Source organism: Scyliorhinus canicula, chromosome 6 (genome assembly GCF_902713615.1).
Source record: "Scyliorhinus canicula chromosome 6, sScyCan1.1, whole genome shotgun sequence".
Classification (NCBI taxonomy): Eukaryota; Metazoa; Chordata; class Chondrichthyes; order Carcharhiniformes; family Scyliorhinidae; genus Scyliorhinus; species Scyliorhinus canicula.
In genome coordinates this window covers 52,699,380-52,716,827 of record NC_052151.1, presented here as the reverse complement: position 1 = coordinate 52,716,827, position 17,448 = coordinate 52,699,380, and positions in this window count along the sequence as shown.

Sequence of the window (17,448 nt, the reverse complement as noted above, 5' to 3'; positions counted from 1 at the left end):
CAAAAGCCACAGGGCGAAATTCTCCGACCCCCACGACGGGTCGGAGAATAGCGGGAGGGCCTTCCCGACATTTTTCCCGCCCTCCCGCTATTCTCCCCCCCTCCCCCTGCCCAACTCCCGACACGAATCGCTGCCACCGTTTTTTTATAGCCGGCAGCGATTCACAGCTGTTCGATGGGCCGAAGTCCCAGCCCTTTACGCTGTTTTTACGAACGGCAAACAGACCTGGTCTGGCCGTTCGTAAAAACGGCGGGAACAACTCGCTTTTTATAACCATGGCACCGATTGGCACGGCAGTACCACGGCCGTGCCAAGGGTGCCATGGGCCCGCGATCGGTGGGCACCGATCGCGGGCAGCGGGCCCGATGCCCGCGCACTATTTGTCCTTCCGCCGCCCCGCAGTATCCATTCGCGGGGCGGCTGAGGGGCATCCCGGCCCGCGCATGCGCGGGTTTCACGCAAATACGCGATGACGTCATCCGCGCATGCGCGGGTTGGAGTCTTCCAATCCGCGCATGCGCAGCTGACGTCATATGACGCGTCAGCCGGCGCTAACTCCGGCAAGCGGGCTTAACAAAATTCGTTAAGCCCGTGATGCCGGAGCTTGCGGCGTCGGGCTGCTAGCCCCGACCGGGGACCAGAATCGGTTCCCGGTCGGGAAGGGGCGCGCTGGCGTCAAACCCGCCCGGGTTTGACGCCAGCCTTACGATTTCTCCCGTTTTGGGAGAATCGCGCCCACAATGTTTTCTGACGGTATGGAGGCCAAAACTGCACACAGTACTCTTACTGAGGCCTTATTAATGTGTTGTAGAACATCATCATTACCTCTTGGTTTTTGTACCTCCTGAGATAGAACATAGAATTCAATTTTTTAAAATTAAACTTGAACTGTTGCCTTTAACATTTTTTTAACCTCAAACCCCTGCTGCTATTCCACATCATCCAGTATAATAACAAGCTGCTATCTTTTTACCAAAATCTGTCACTTTACGTTTACTGACATTAAATTTATATGCTACTTTTTAGCCCATTTCCCATCTTAGCATTGTCCATTTGTAGCTTCCTTTGGTCTTGTAAGGAATTAATTATATCTCTTGTTTTGATATAATTTACAAATTTCAACACCCATTCTATCATTGACATACACAAGGGGAAAAATCTCCCCAGACTAACTAGGCAAGTGTTAAATTCACCTAGCTTAATGGAAATTGGTGATATGAGTAGGCAGCATATTTATATGGCATTAGTCTACTGTTTTAGTTAATACATTGATTCATTTAAGTAACAAACGTACCATGTCCAATATTGTCAACAACAGTAACTACTAGCCTCTACAGAATTTAGTAATTTCACATTATCATAGAATTTACAGTGCAGAAGGAGGCCACTCAGCCCATCGAGAATGCACAGGCTCTTGGAAAGAGCACCCTAACCAAGGTCAACACCTCCACCCTATCCCCATTACCCAGTAACCCCACCCAACACTAAGGGCAATTTTGGACACTAAGGGCAATTTAGCATGGCCAATCCACCTAATCTGCACATCTTTGGACTGTGGGAGGAAACCGGAGCACCCGGAGGAAACCCACGCAGACACAGGGAGGATGTGCAGACTCCACACAGACAGTGACCCAAGCCGTAATCGAACCTGGGACCCTGGAGCTGTGAAGCAATTATGCTAACCACCATGCTACCGTGCTGCCCCGAAACCCCTGCTGCTATTCCACATCATCCAGTATAATAACAAGCTGCTATCTTTTTACCAAAATCTGTCACCTTACATTTACCTTACATTTAGATTCAGTCGCCTCCAGAAACTTTTAGCAGTACTCGACACTCTGAAGAGAAAATGTTTTGAGGTATTTATAAAAAGACAGGAGCAGGGCAAACTTAATTTACTGAATAAGGAATAATTCACAGACCGTTTACCTCACCATCCCTAACCATGTTCAAGAGGCTTGCTAGCCATGCTTCTGCAGACACCAATACCGGACCTAAATGTGCATCTTCATATGCAAACCTGGTCAGTGAATATTTCAGAGCTGTTCACTCATTGGGTCCATCCCAGTTAAGCACAGTGCAGACCAAGTGCATTCTTGGATTCCGCCTGCTGCCGGACTGGAAATTCCCGCCCAAAGTCAATGGACCATTGTCTGTTCCATTAAATTTTCCATTCCCCCACCCAGTGACAATTCCCCCCCCCCCCCCCCCCCCCCCCCCCCCCCCCCCCGCCGACAATTCCCCCCCCCACAGGTGGGACGGCAAAGCCCTGTCTGTGAGCCAATATCAAACATGTGTTTACCCATTGATCCATGGTGTGGGACCTAATCGTAATCAAGCTGAAAGGTGTCTGAGAATACAGTTTGAATGGTGAATATTCAAATAGCGTGGTGGCATATTGCTTAGCACTGCTGCCTCACAGCCCCAGGGACCCGACCTGGATGGCTGTGTGTAGTTTGCATGTTCTCCTCGTGTGTGTGTGGGTGCCTCCGGGTGCTCCGGTTTCCTTGGGGGCTGGTTTAGCACACTGGGCTAAATAGCTGGCTTTTAAAGCAGACCAAGGCAGGCCAGCAGCACGGTTCAATTCCCATACCAGCCTCCCCGAACAGGCGCCGGAATGTAGCGACTAGGGGCTTTTCACAGTAACTTCATTGAAGCCTACAATAAGCGATTTTCATTTCATTTCATTTCCCACAGTCCAAAGATGTGCAGGTTAGGTGGATTGGCCATGATCAATGCACAGGGTTGCAGGGACAGGGCCGAGGAGTGGGCCACGGTAGAGTTCTCTTTCAGTACAGACTCAATGTCCACTGTAGGGATTCACAAACATCAGTGGTTCAGTTCTCAAACAAGAGTTTGCATTAGGTGACAGAGATTAGCAAAAAAATACAAAAATAATTGCAGATTACAACAACCACACAAAGTAAAACACTATGATGACAAGGTGGTAATGTTAAACTATTAGATTGCCATTCCACTGTGAAGACCATTGCAATAATTAAGCACTTTTTACAGCTTCAAAAGTATTTATTTTAGTCCACATTGATTTAATCACTCAAGGCAAGTGCCAAAGCAACTTGTGCCTATTTTGGGCCTTTTACATGTGTAACCAATATCATTTTTTTAGTAAGTCAAAATGTATATATTTTAGCTGAAAGAATAATTTATAATCTGTAAAGAGTGTTAAAGTATTTTACATCTACGAGTGGAATTTCCTTTGCTGTTTGCTCAGGGATTCCATGTTGCAAAATTTTATTTAACTGAATAAACAGTCTGAGCAATGGAATATTTGGCGTAAATCTGTACATTTCTGATTCCTCTGTAATGATTCAGAATTTTGTAACTTAAAATTGTTGATCTCCTGTGGTGTTACTCACAAATAAAAACTGGTCAACTGTACTTACTACATTATGTTTATTGTATTTGATGTATACAGTATTTAAGTATTTACTGCTATCCTAATGCGCACATGTCTCCACTGTATATCTTTATTAAATTTTATAATAAATATAGAATGAAAATGCTGAGCCTTTCTGCCGCAGCTTATATTCTATTTCTGGTTTTGTCAGTGGATTTTTGCAGAGTTATTTGTCACCTATGGAAAATCAGTGCAGCCTGCACTATGTTCTTACTTTGTCATTGGCTGGATTTCTGCCATTCTGCCATGTCCCGTCATGGCAGAACCCATCGCGGAGGTTTAAAGAGTCCCAAGGCGGGCTGGGTACAGAAGGCTTGGAGGGGCGTGAAGGGTCTCGGGGGAGAAAATGGGGGGGAGAACGTTAAAGAGGCAACTGGACCGTGTCGGATCCAAATTTAAGGGGATCGGCTTCAGAAGGGGATCGGCTTCAGAAGATGGAGGTACGCACCCCCACTCCTTCCCAATCAAAATCTAAGCCCACTGATTTTTCAGGTTTCCCCCACACAAGGTCAAACCTCCCATCAGCATAAAAATTGAGGCTCGATAGGAAACAGCCCTTAAGTGGTCTTTGATTGGCCACTTAAGGGCCTCAATTGGGACAAAGGTTGACTTCCTATCCCAGTGTAAAATTGCTGCATGGTCGGAGCTGGCAAGAACCCAGAGGAATCCGTTCCTTCACTTTCCCAATACCCCCCCACCCCGCTCTTAAAACTTAGCCAGCAGGGGAGCGTGAAATTCTGCCCTTGATTTCCTCGTGGCGGCTAGGGACAGTAAATCCTGCCCATTGTAACAGCATTCTTTATCGTAACTCATGGCTAGAAAGAACCATTGAGCTTTGATTAATACAGATCAGTAAAGTATAGGATTGTTTTGTCATCCTATTCTCACAGATCAATTGAAACACTTAAAATCAATGAGCAACTGTTACTATCGAATCACTGACTATGGACTAATGAACAATTAATCTATAAGCAGATATCCATCTGCATCCAGCACTGGAATAGAGAGAGACCTGTCGAACAAACACAAATAATCAAATCAGCTTCAATCAATTGTCTTTGTAGACCACATTGTGAACAGCAATAACAAAATTCAAATTAGACTTGTATATTGCTGGTTCATAGAGACAGTCTTTCACAGTTCTGACAAAAGGACATCAACATGTTTCTCTCTCTATAGGTGCTATTTGACTTGCCATGTATTTCTGGCATTTTCTTTTTTCATTGCAGAATTCCAGCAGCTGCACTATTTTGCTTTTGCGTTATTTAAATGTTTACATTGTTGGACCTTTACATCAGCAAGCATTCGTCTATCTTCTGGGACACCTTTCAAGTAAAGGCATTAAATTTCAAATTCTGCTTCTGACAAGAAAACATGAATTGAAAACAAGAATTCCACCAAAGTCTGAAAATACTTGTATTTTAATCAACAGCATGCCAGAAGACCGAGAAACACCATATAATAATCCCTGGATCATGTCGCAGTCTCCCCTTTGATGTAATAGCATAGTAAACCATACATTAATGGTCCAGGAAATGAGTCTTACCTCAACGATACCTGAACCTCTCTGTGTAGATTTTTGAAGTACAATCAAGACTAGATTGAGACGGGTAAATACCAAGGGGATTTCACATGGAATTTGATGGAGGGGATTTACTCACGGACATAAATTAAGGACTGTGTTATGTGAAATCTGGTACAAGGAATCACAGAACTTGTTGCAGCACTGAAAGAGGTCATTCAGCCAGGCGCGTTAGCACCAACTCTCCGTGCTACCTCGTGCCACTTGACTGCCTTCTACTACAGAGAAGGTTATGGACAGCTGGAGGAAGGTGGGATTAAAATGAACGGCTAGTTTCTTTTATTTTCCCCTCTTCTTTGGCCCGCGCAGACAAGGTGTGCTGAATAGGATCTTTCTGTGCTGTAACGTTTCTATGGTTCTATCATTCTCCTGTAATCCTTCACATTCTTCTTTTTCAGATAACAAATTTCTCCTTGACTGCCTCGATTACCTGCCTCCACCAACTGTCAGGCAGCACATTCCAGATCCTGGCCACTTGCGTGAAAAATCTTTTCCTCATGTCGCCATTGCTTAATTTGCCAATTACCTTCAATCTGTGCCCTCTGTTTCTCGACACTTCCACCAATAGAAGGTTTCTCTCTGTCTACTCTGTCCAGACCCCTGATAATTTTGCTTACCAAGCACAATTAAATCTCCTCTCAACCTTTTCTTTTCCAAGGAAAACACTCCCATTGCCTCCAATCCATCTTTGTAACTGAAGTTCTTAGCCCTGGGACGACTCTCGTAAATCACTGTCTCTAATGACTTTGCATTGTTCCGGAAATGTTGCGCCCAGATCTGGATGCAATACTCCATTGTTCTACACAAATATAACATCCTTTATACTCTACGTCCTATTAATAAAGCCGAGGGTGCTGTATGTTTTATTAACCAATCTGGAAACCTGTCCTGCCATATTCAATGATTTATGCACATATATACCCAGGTTCCTCTACTCCTGCATCCCCATTAGAATTGTACTCTTTGGGCACGATCGAACCAAATGGGAACTATGTCCCATAGCGAACATGTTTAGCTGCGTGCTTCCCGGTGCTCGCAGCACCGAGAAACACAATGCTATCATGTGGCTCCGGTTAGATACGGGGCCTCAGTGGGGGGACACGCAATCAAGGTGGCACTTAGTCTACTTTGCTGCACTGAGGAGCCCCAGCTCTCCGAAATTGCTGAGTGCAGGGAGAGGTTGGTACGTCATTTTTAAATGGTGTCCCCAACTCTCAAGCCTCCAACGCAACCCCCAAACCCCTAACTCACTGTAAGAGGGCCCTCCCGCATGCACCCACAGGGCAACGTTCCCCCAGCCCAATCACTGCCATGCAGAAAATGCCTGCTTGGCACCATGACAGTGCCACCTGGCACTTTAGCAGTGCCAGGCTGGCACCCACAGGCTGGAGGGTGGCAGTGCCCAAGTAGCAGTGTCAGGGTACCACCCTGCCCAAAGGGCATGCACCTGGGGACTCTAATCCCCTGGGAAACCTCCACAAGTGCCGTTCCATCTGGTCCCCGTTTATGGATTTAAAAATATATATATATTGATAAAATCTATAATAAACATTACAGAACATTTCGAATTGTCTTGACTGTACATTTCCATCAAAGTTACACATTCCCTTGACATACTTCCATTTAATTGGGATGACATTACATACATATCCCTCTTTACGCTACAATTCTTTCTTAAATATTTACATTGTCATGTTTCTTTTATACATTGGAGTGTTAATGACCTATACCGAGGGGTTTTACACTGTCACCCATCTCTCGGTGTACATGTGTCGGAAGACCTTACACAGTGGTCTTTCCCCATTGGCGGCTGCTGCCCCAAGCTTGAGTGCGTCCCTCAGCACGTAGTCCTGGACCTTGGAATGTGCCAGTCTGCAACACTCGGTCGAGAACAATTCTTTGCACTGGAAGATCAGCAAGTTTCGGGCAGACCAAAGAGCGTCTTTCACCGAGTTGATGACTTTCCAGCAGCAGTTGATGTTTGCCTCGGTGTGTGTCCCTGGAAACAGTCCGTAGAGCACAGAGTCCTGTGTTACAGAGCTGCTCGGGATAAACCTTGACAAATACCACTGCATCTCTCTCCAGACCTGCTTTGCAAAGGCATGGACCATGTCCGAAGGGACACCATGTACAAATCTCTGGATAAAGACGGGAGGAACGTACCCAATGTCGCCCTCATCCTGATGGCCACCATTGTGTGCAGCTGCATCAAGCTGTGTGTGGACCCCCGGTATGCAAACACCAAGTGTCACTACATGCTGAGTTCTACCTGTCCCCGGTGTTACGAAGGATGGGCCTGGTCTCATTGCCGCGGAATGCTCCAAGTAGTTGGACCGTGCTGCACCACCTGTCCCTCGTGGAAAACGTTTTGAAGAAAAACACCCTTGACCACAAGGTCAAGGTCATGTGCATCATGAAGCAGTGGTCAGCACGTAATGTCCTCGAGGCCCTCAGGGAAAAGGAGACTGTGGAGGACGTTGGATGGTTCCCTGAGCAGACTGTCAGAGTCAGAACTCCTCATCACCAGAACTTACAAACAAGCACCAAGACCTAGCCTGGCTGGTGGTGAGAAGGGCCCTCCCTGTCAGATTCTTCATGTACACCCCAGGATGCACATCAAAGGTGGAGGCACGTCCCATGGCCTTTGATGTCTCTGGCGGGCATCCTTTGGAGGCTTTGATGCCGGAGGGCCCCGGCTCACTTATCGGCGGCACATGCCCAGCCGTGCTGCCCAGCACCATGTGATGGCTGTGAGATGTGGTCACATCAGAGGAGTGGAACTCGGGGGAGCTGTTGGCCACCATCGCCACTCCATGGGAGGGGTCCGGGTTGGCACTCGGCACCCCTTCCTCACACTCAGTGCCCATAGGGTCCTCGGGTTCATCTTGGGATGGAGGGGCAACTGGTTCAAGCCCTGCTACCCTGCCTCATCAGGCTCTGCCAGCCCTGGTGGTTCACCATTGTCCCTACCATCCTGTCAACACCCTCGGCGATGCTCCTCAGTGACTGGGCCATGATCTGCAATGCCTCGGCAATGTCCACCTGCGACTGGGACAAGCTCCTCAGCGCCTCGGCCATTCCCATCTGAGAGCCAGAGATGTCCCACAGAACCTTATCAAGGTCAGTCTGGTACATTCTGTCGAGACCCTCAGCCATGGCCATCACTAACTGCCCAACATCTCGGACACCTTCACAAATGGCGCCAACATCGTGCACCAGGCTCTCCAATGCGGTCACCACTCTAGCAGTGTTGGCCTCCATGCCACGCATTGCCATTGACAGCTCCCGCCCGTAGCCTCTGGGACTTCTCCAACCGGTTACGGATCTGCTGGAGTGTTGCTGACACCTCCCAGGGTGTGCCAGTTACACCCCAACTTCTCCATCAACTCCGGGATGACCTCTTCCATGGGCTCAACATCAGGCTGTGACCCAGCTGGGTCCTGGGATCCAGCAGACCTCAGACTGCTGTCTCACCTGGGGGTACCTGCCTCCACCTGATGTGCATCAGCAGCAGTACGGTGCTCACCAGATTGTGCCCCAGAAGCCTGTCCACTAACATTTCCCACCGAGGTGCATATATCTGTGCTGGTGGAGGTGGGGATGTTAGCTGTGACGATGACAGCTGTGATGCCTTGATTGTGTCTTACTGGGAGCTCTCCTCTGAGGTGGTCTCCTGGGAGGATAGAGAGGGGGCCGCCGGGATGGGCCGGCGCAGTCGGCTGGAGGACCTGCCAGAGAATGGAGATGTAGTCAGTGGGAAGGATAGGTCAGTCAGTAAGGCAATAATAACTCACGCTTGACAGGTCCTCCAGGTCGAGCTCGGTGGGTCCTTACGTCTGCGGCGTTCACAGTCTTCGCATTGGTGACTGCTCTGTACTCGGCCACACCGGTCACCTCCAGGGCCCGCTCCTCGAACGTGGTGAGGATTCTGGGGCTGGATTCTCCAACAATGGGGCTATGTCCCCACGCCAGCGTAAAAACGCTGGCATTTCACCTCAGACTTTCCTTAAATACATTTACAGCTGTTCACCTACTTTGAAAGGGCTGGCATGCCCCGGAGGACTTCTTACAGCTTCAGCTGCCGATACAGGCCCCCGCACATCTGGTTGTGAGTCCGCGCATGCGCACGGCGGCAGCCTGTAGTGGCCACACTGAACGCAATGGCGGACTTAGCCGGCGGACCTGGACCAACAAACAAGGTTCCAACGATCTGCCCGTGTCACTCGGTCTAACCCGCCCAATCGCCGCAGCGCCGCCAATAAGGCCCCCTCCGGTACTTGATCCCCCGGCGCCCCCACCAGGGCGTCCATGGACTGAGTCCGCAGCCGCCGTGCGCAGGTCCAGACTGGCCAGACGTGGTTAAAACCACACAGGCGGAATTCGGCAGGTCGGGACCGGAGAATCGCGGGAGGGCCTCTGGCAATGGCCCCCCAGCCACGCAGCATAAACAGGCGGGACCGGAGAATCGCGGGAGCGGCGGCGGGCCTGATTCGAGCGTAAAAGTGGATTCTCCGTCCCCACATGAAACACGATTTTGCCGCGGGGCTGCGGACAATCCAGCTCTTGATGTCTGGCACACCTCCTCCAGTCTGGGCCCTCTCCCGACGATTATGGGAGAGCTTTTCCTGAGGAAACACAGAGAGGGCATAATTAGCCACATGTGTGGTTCACAGTGATTGGGGGGATGTGAATGAAGGGTTAGGGGTGGGGTTGAATGGGGAGGGGGTGGTTGAAGGGTTCAGGGGGTTGAAGGGGAAGGGGGGTAGATGATCCTAAGGGGGTGGTGATGGAGAGCTCTGTGGGGGGGGGGGGGGGGGGGGGGTGCGGCATTGGTGTCTATTCACTCGAGCTGCCCGGTGCAGATCGTTCACCTTCTTCCTGCACTGGAGGCCAGACCTCCTGGTCACACTCCCCGAGCTCATTGCCACCGTCACCTCATCCCAGGCAGCACTGGCTGCACTATGTCTCCGGGACCCTTGAGGGAACAGGACATCCCTCCTGGCCTCCACAGCATCGAGCAGCTCCCCCAAATCAGCGTCCCCGAACCTCGGGGCTGGTCTCCTCAGCGCCGTTGTTGCGAGCTGGCTGGGGTTAGCTGAGCAAGTGCAACAAGAGCTGCTCGACCTTGCTAGTGGGGGGCTGGCGAGCACGGTCCCGGTGAATCAGCTGGCGAGCCTTCATTTGCAGTGAGAAGCCCCGGAGAAGGCGTCAACAGCATCGTTGACAGTGACTCGAGGCGGCAGCCTATGTGCAGCAGCCCACTCCAAACTCCGAGGAACCAGCCGCCCATCAGGCCGGGGCGGGACAAGAGGAGGGGGACACCACCACTGACCAAGGTTTACTCTAGTCATTTGAAGAGATGCCAGGCCGCATGTGCCACAGGAGGCTGTGCCTCAACAAGGGGCATCAACAATTAGCCGCCAGAGTTACTCAACCCTAAAGGAAGGTGAATGGAGCAAAGCTGTTTGTGTGTAACGGAAATGAATGAATGGGTTGCGCTCAAGGATCTGAGGGGGATTAAACACAGCCGGCTGGTTCTCTTTTCAGGAATTGACATAAGTTGCTTTCTGTGTCTGGGCCAGCAGGTATATGCCTCGGTGAGTGTTACAACAGTGTTTATCTGATTCTGTCTGGACTGCTCTCTAGCTTCCAGACAGGGGTCTATTTTCTGCGAGGGCTTCCTGACAGACATCTGGAGGCCCTGTGGGGGATCTCTTTTTTCAGGGGTCTCTTGGGGGTCTCCTTATTTAGTGGATCTCTGGGGGGGTCTTTCTATTTAGGGCACCTCTGGGGGGTTTCATTATTTGGGGGGTCTCAGGGGGCGGTGGGGGGTGGGGGGGTCTGCTGGGGGTGCGGTGGGCAGGTCTTGCATTACGGTGGGCTGGGTGGCCCTTGGATGGATTTTGGGGGCAACTCCCTTAAGGAGTTACCCCCCTTTCCCCACGGCTAGGTCCACCACGTCAGGGCCATGCTTATCTATACCTGCAGTAATTCTCACCTACGTGATTCCCGGCCCAGAGGACTGGAGAATATGGGGCCCGGCAAACTCGATTCCGACGCCAGCGTGGGGGGTCGGAGCTTTGGAAAGCGATCATGTTTTCTCCCCGACGCTGGTTAAAAATATGATACAAGTATAGAGCGGGCATTAGACAGCTGAAGGACCTGTTTATCGACGGAAGGTTTGCGAGCCTGGGGGAGTTGGAGGAGAAATTTGGGCTCCCGCCGGGAAACATGTTTAGATATCTGCAGGTAAAGGCATTTGCTAGACGGCAGGTGGAGGGATTTCCTGCGCTCCCCGCGAAGGGGGTGAGTGACAGGGTGCTCTCGGGGGTCTGGGTCGGGGAGGGGAAGATATCCGATATCTACAAGCTTATGCAGGAGAAGGAAGAGGCGTCAGTAGAGGAGCTGAAAACGAAGTGGGAGGGGGAACTGGGGGAACAGATCGAAGACGGGACATGGGCTGATGCCCTGGAGAGGGTAAATTCTTCCTCCTCGTGTGCGCGGCTTAGCCTCATCCAATTCAAGATGCTGCATAGGGCCCATATGACTGGGACGAGGATGAGTAGGTTCTTTGGGGATGAAGATAGGTGTGCCAGGTGCTCGGGGAGTCCAGCGAACCATGCCCATATGTTCTGGGCATGCCCGGCATTGGAGGAGTTCTGGAAGGGGGTGGCGAGGACGGTGTCAAGGGTGGTGGGATCCAGGGTCAAGCCAGGATGGGGACTCGCGATCTTTGGGGTTGGGGTAGAGCCGGGAGTGCAGGAGGCGAAAGAGGCCGGTGTGCTGGCCTTTGCGTCCCTAGTAGCCCGGCGAAGGATTTTGCTACAGTGGAAGGACGCTAGGAGATTCACTAGATTCACTAGGACAGAGGAGATTCACTAGGTTAATCCCAGAGCTGAAGGGGTTGGATTATGAGGAGAGGTTGAGTAGACTGGGACTGTACTCATTGGAATTTAGAAGGATGAGGGGGGATCTTATAGAAACATTTAAAATTATGAAGGGAATAGATAGGATAGATGCGGGCAGGTTGTTTCCACTGGCGGGTGACAGCAGAACTAGGGGGCATAGCCTCAAAATAAGGGGAAGTAGATTTAGAACTGAGTTTAGGAGGAACTTCTTCACCCAAAGGGTTGTGAATCTATGGAATTCCTTGCCCAGTGAAGCAGTTGAGGCTCCTTCATTACATGTTTTTAAGGTAAAGATAGATAGTTTTTTGAAGAATAAAGGGATTAAGGGTTATGGTGTTCGGGCCGGAAAGTGGAGCTGAGTCCACAAAAGATCAGCCATGATCTAATTGAATGGCGGAGCAGGCTCGAGGGGCCAGATGGCCTACTCCTGCTCCTAGTTCTTATGTTCTTATGTTCTTATGTTCTTATGACGCGAGGCCCCCAAGCGTGGAGACCTGGATCAATGACATGGCGGGCTTCATTCAGCTTGAGAAGGTTAAATTCGCCCTGAGAGGATCGGTGCAAGGGTTCTTTAAACGGTGGCAACCTTTCCTCGACTTTCTGGCTCAACGATAGGGTACTGGGACAGTAGCAGCAGCAACCCGGGGGGGGGGGGGGTGGGGGGGGGTGGGGGGGGGGGGGGGGGGGGACGTTGATTATGTTAGCTTATTTTATTTAAATTTGATTTATCTAATTTTAATTTATGGTTAAGTTCTCTTGTTTGGGGGGGGGAATGTGATACATGTGATGTTACGGTATGGGGGGAATTGTGGGTGTTATATTACTGCTTTTTGCTGTACTTTTTGTTATATTTTCTGTAAAAAATTCCAATAAAAATTATTTAAAAAAAAAAAAATATGATACAAAAATTGTGATGTAAATATGTCAATGAAAAGTCAGGTTTTACAACCAGGCATTATGATATTAGAATTTTAATATCCTGTGCATCAAAATGTTGATCAAGGTATTAAAAAAATATGCTCGTACTGTGGGTTATCACAGCAACAACAAAGATTGCATGAGTGTGCAAGTTGTTTAAAAGGGGTAATTATATTTTTCAATTGACGAGACGGAAGTTGGGGATCAAATGCCTGGAAGTGTATCTAAGATGGAGGACAATTGATGTCCTTGATTTGCAACAGGTATTGTTCTCATAACAGGAAAATTGCCATTTAAATGAATATTTTAACAGCAAACTAAGACTTGATGAAGCCCTGAAAGCAATGTAAATAATTAACAGGAGGCTGTGATATTGGATAACATTTCCTCCACAGATACCTGAGCCCAGTAAACTGGTGAAAAGGGATTGAACTCAATGAATGTGGATTGCAGAAGCTTCATGTTACTGTTGTGAACAAAAATATCAACAAACATCAAACAGTGCCTGAAAAGAAGAGGTAAATGGAAGGTCTGTAGAATGTCAATCAATGAGAAAGATGCGTTCTGGATTTGTCAATATTTAAAATTAACCCAAGGACTTGTGAATAATGAACTGGCACCTTGCTGAAAAAAGTGACATGCTGTCGAAGCTTTTCATCTTGGACTCAGCAGGCCAGACGCATAGATGCCAAATTTCAACGGGAACAACAATTTATACTGCATGAGAAAAAGGATGCCAATTGCTTGACAAGTCAGCTCTGATTGATCAAGGCAGTACCATGCGTATGTGAGCCCGACTGATAATCTTAAATTTGTTGTTAGTGTAATTCTTAGTGCACTAGGGATTATTCAACAAGTGCTATCCAATCACAGAATCACATCAAGCGTTGGACAATATATTCTAAGTTTTGCAAGCACGTATTGGAAGAATATAGTCAGTACTCTGCCTATTGCAAACAGCCAGAGGGATGTTTGATATCATTCGCCATTGTCAGGACATGCATCCGATGTACCTAGCATCACCCCAGCACTGAAATTCATATAACACATTATGCATTTGTGCGGTTGGCAAAATGTATTTTGGGCTTGGCAGCAGCCTCCTGTTTGTGGAAAATACCACTCCTGTTGCTACTGCACAGTAGCAGCATGAAGTAGCTAGCTCTACCTCCTGCTCAGACTTTTGGATTAGATTGGATTTGTTTATTGTCACGTGTACCGAGATACAGTGAAAAATGTTTTTCTGTGAGCAGGTCAACAGATCGTTTAGTACATGAAAACAAAAGAAAATACATAATAGGGCATCACAAGGTACACAATGTAAATACCGAGTCATCGGCATCGGGTGAAGCATACAGGACTTTAGTATTAATCAGGTCAGTCCATTAGAGAGTCATTTAGGAGTCTGGTAACAGTAGGGAAGAAGCTGTTTTTGAATCTGTATGTGAGTGTTCTCAGACTTTTGTCTCTGCTGCCCGATGGAAGAAGTTGGAAGAGTGAATAAGCCGGGTGGGAGGGTGGGCGGGTCTTTGATTATGCTGCCCGCTTTCCCAAGGCAGCGGGAGATGTAGATGGAGTCAATGGATGGGAGGCAGCTTCATGTGATGGACTGGGCAGTGTTCACTACTCTCTGAAGTTTCTTACGGTCTTGGGCCGAGCAGTTGCCATACCAGGCTGTGATGCAGCCAGATAGGATGCTTTATATGATGCACCTGAAAAGTTGGTAAGTGTCAGTGTGGACATGCCAAATTTCCTCAGTTTCCTGAGGACGATAGGCGCTGTTGTGCTTTCTTGGTGGCAGCGTAGACATGGGTGGACCAGGACAGATTGTTGGTGATGTGTACACCTAGGAATTTGAAACTGCTAACCATCTCCACCTCGACCCCTTTGATGCAGACAGGGATATATACAGTACTTTGCTTCCTGAGGTCAATGACCAGCTCTTTAGTTTGCTGGTATTGATGGAGAGATTGTTGTCGTTACACCTCCGGTATTCTGACTCATCCTTGTTCAAGATCCAACCCACTCTGGTTGTATCGTCAGCAAACTTGTAGATGGAGTTTGAACCAACTTTTGCCACGCAGTCATGAGGGTACAGGGAGTATAATAGGGGGGATAAGTATGCAACCTTGCAGGTCCCCGGTACTGAGGACTATCGTGGAGGATGTGTTGTTCTTTCTTACTGATTGTGGTCTGTGGGTCAGAAAGTTGAGGTTCCAGTTGCAGAGTGAGGAACCATGTCCTAGGTTTTGGAGCTTTGATATGAGCTGAACTGGGATTATGGTGTTGAAGGCGGAGCTGTAGTCAATAAATAGGAGTTTAATGTAGGTGTCCTTGTTGTCGAGATGCTCCAGGGGTGAGTATAGGGCCAGGGAGATGGCGTCTGCTGTGGACCGGTTGTGGCAGTAATCAAATTGCAGTGGATTTAGGCATTCTGGGAGTATGGAGTTGATGTGCCTCATGACCAACCTATCGAAGCACTTCATTACGATTGATGTCAGGGCCATCTGATGGTAGCCATTGAGGCACATTGCCTGGTTCTTCTTTGGCATACTTTACCCTGGAGGCATGACCACAGAAGCCGTACTTTCCAACAATTGGCGGATCATATCAAACAAAACTCCCCTTCAGCTGCGTGCTAGTTACGTGTCAACTAATCCGAGCTTGCCAAACCCGGAACATAATGTCTAACTGTAGATATGGAGCAGGTCTGCGTATGCGCAGTGGGACCGGTGTGATTGCGCGCTGTTGCTCGTTCTGGGTGAGTGTGCTTAACACTCGATTTGTCTCTATTTCGTTACTTAGCTCTGGAGTCGCCAGGTATCGTTAAGATACCACCACAAGTTTCAAGGTCAAGTTCAAAGCAAAAAACCATACACCAATTAGTAAATTCAAACAAATGAGTTTATTATAGTACAATTATAATCTACTCATGCACACGCTAAGATGACTAAACTATTCCTACCACTATATAAACCAATACTTATCTTAAAGGAACTGCCGGATCAGGGGACAAGGCCACTTGCTCTGCACTGGTCCGCAGACTTCAGGTTGGTACGGGTTAAAAAGGGTCAAGAGTGCCTATCTCTGGTAGCGATTGTTGTGAGACACTTATTTGCTGGCGGCTGCTGTCCCAAACCTCTCCTCTCTCTCGGTCAAGGTCTGCACATACTGCCCGGTGCTTCCACAGCAACTGACAAGGACAATTTGGTAAACTGTGAAAGTCAAAACCACAGCTTCCTCTGCCTGTCAAAAAAAATGACTAAGTATTGTTTTACGGGCCAGGGTTTAGGGAACCCCAAAGTGTATCGTGGAGTTTACCTGATGTACAACTTTTAATAGACATTGGTTATGGGGAGCACATGGGCCTACTCTGCAGGCATGATGCAACAAAGATCTACAGTACTTTTAAATTAAAACAATGTTTATTTAAAACAGTTAACACTTTATAAACCCACAGTAAACATCTTAACAACTATCAACACCAATAAATCCCCCAAAGAATACAGTACTCTATAAATAACTCTTAATCTTTCCTTGCAACATCCTTTTTACAGTAGGACAGCAGGTTTAAATTATCTACTGAGAGCAGTTACCACTTTAAAATCACCAAATGAACACTCTTTAGCTTGCAGAGATTCATACACATTTTTCTGTGACTGCAGCTTCTCCAAATTTAAAACAAAACTAAAAACACACCCTGTAGCAGTCAGCCCAAAGCTAAAGTAAAAGCAGACCAGCTCAACCCACTCTCTGACATCACTGATAAATACCTATTTCTTAAAGGTACATCCACTACAGCTATTTTATAAACACCCATTTCTTAAAGGTACTCTCACATGACAGCGGTTAGATAATGGGGGCCAGTGGAAAACTCTCAGCAAAGCCTGCCACAAATGACACTTCGAAAAATTTCCACTGGATTGCGCCCTTAGAAATTGTTTCAGCACTGGGGAACTGAACTCAGAGATCGGGCCACCATTTTGAAAGGGTGCCCCAATGTCTAAGTGAGCTTGTGGATCCTCCATAACCCCCACCAATGGGCAATGTTACCCCCACACACATGGGTATTGCCCCACCCCCCTTCCCAAGTGAGCACATCCTGCTATGGGGTCCCTGGGGGTCCCCCCCCTCCATCTTCAGGCCCTCCCATACCCCCATCGTGGCTGTCGGGAAGCCTGTGGGAGGCCTCAAGAGATCTACCAGCCTTGTCGTACTCCCATTGGGGCATGACATGGCCGGTAGATCGCGTCCTGTGTGTTATTTTGGGCGGATTTGGCAGGGTGGTTTGCACCATCACACCTGGTCTCCGTTTGTGGAGACTAGTGCTAATCCATGCCTGAGTATGTCCTCACCAGCGTGACCGGTGACTCTCCGGAGCTGGGAGAATGCTGCCTCAAACAGGCTGCGCATATTTAGATGAGGCTAATTATCATTTAAATATGATTTTCTAAATTACGCCCAGCAAGTGCGTGATCCAGAGTGAGCCAGGTGACACGCGATTGGCTCGGCACCAAACCTGTTCGTGATGCACCTGGTGCAATGGGATCGGCACCAGATGCGACACAGCAGGAAAACTGCACCCACAATTTTGCCATTTATTGCTAAGGAATGGACTATACAAG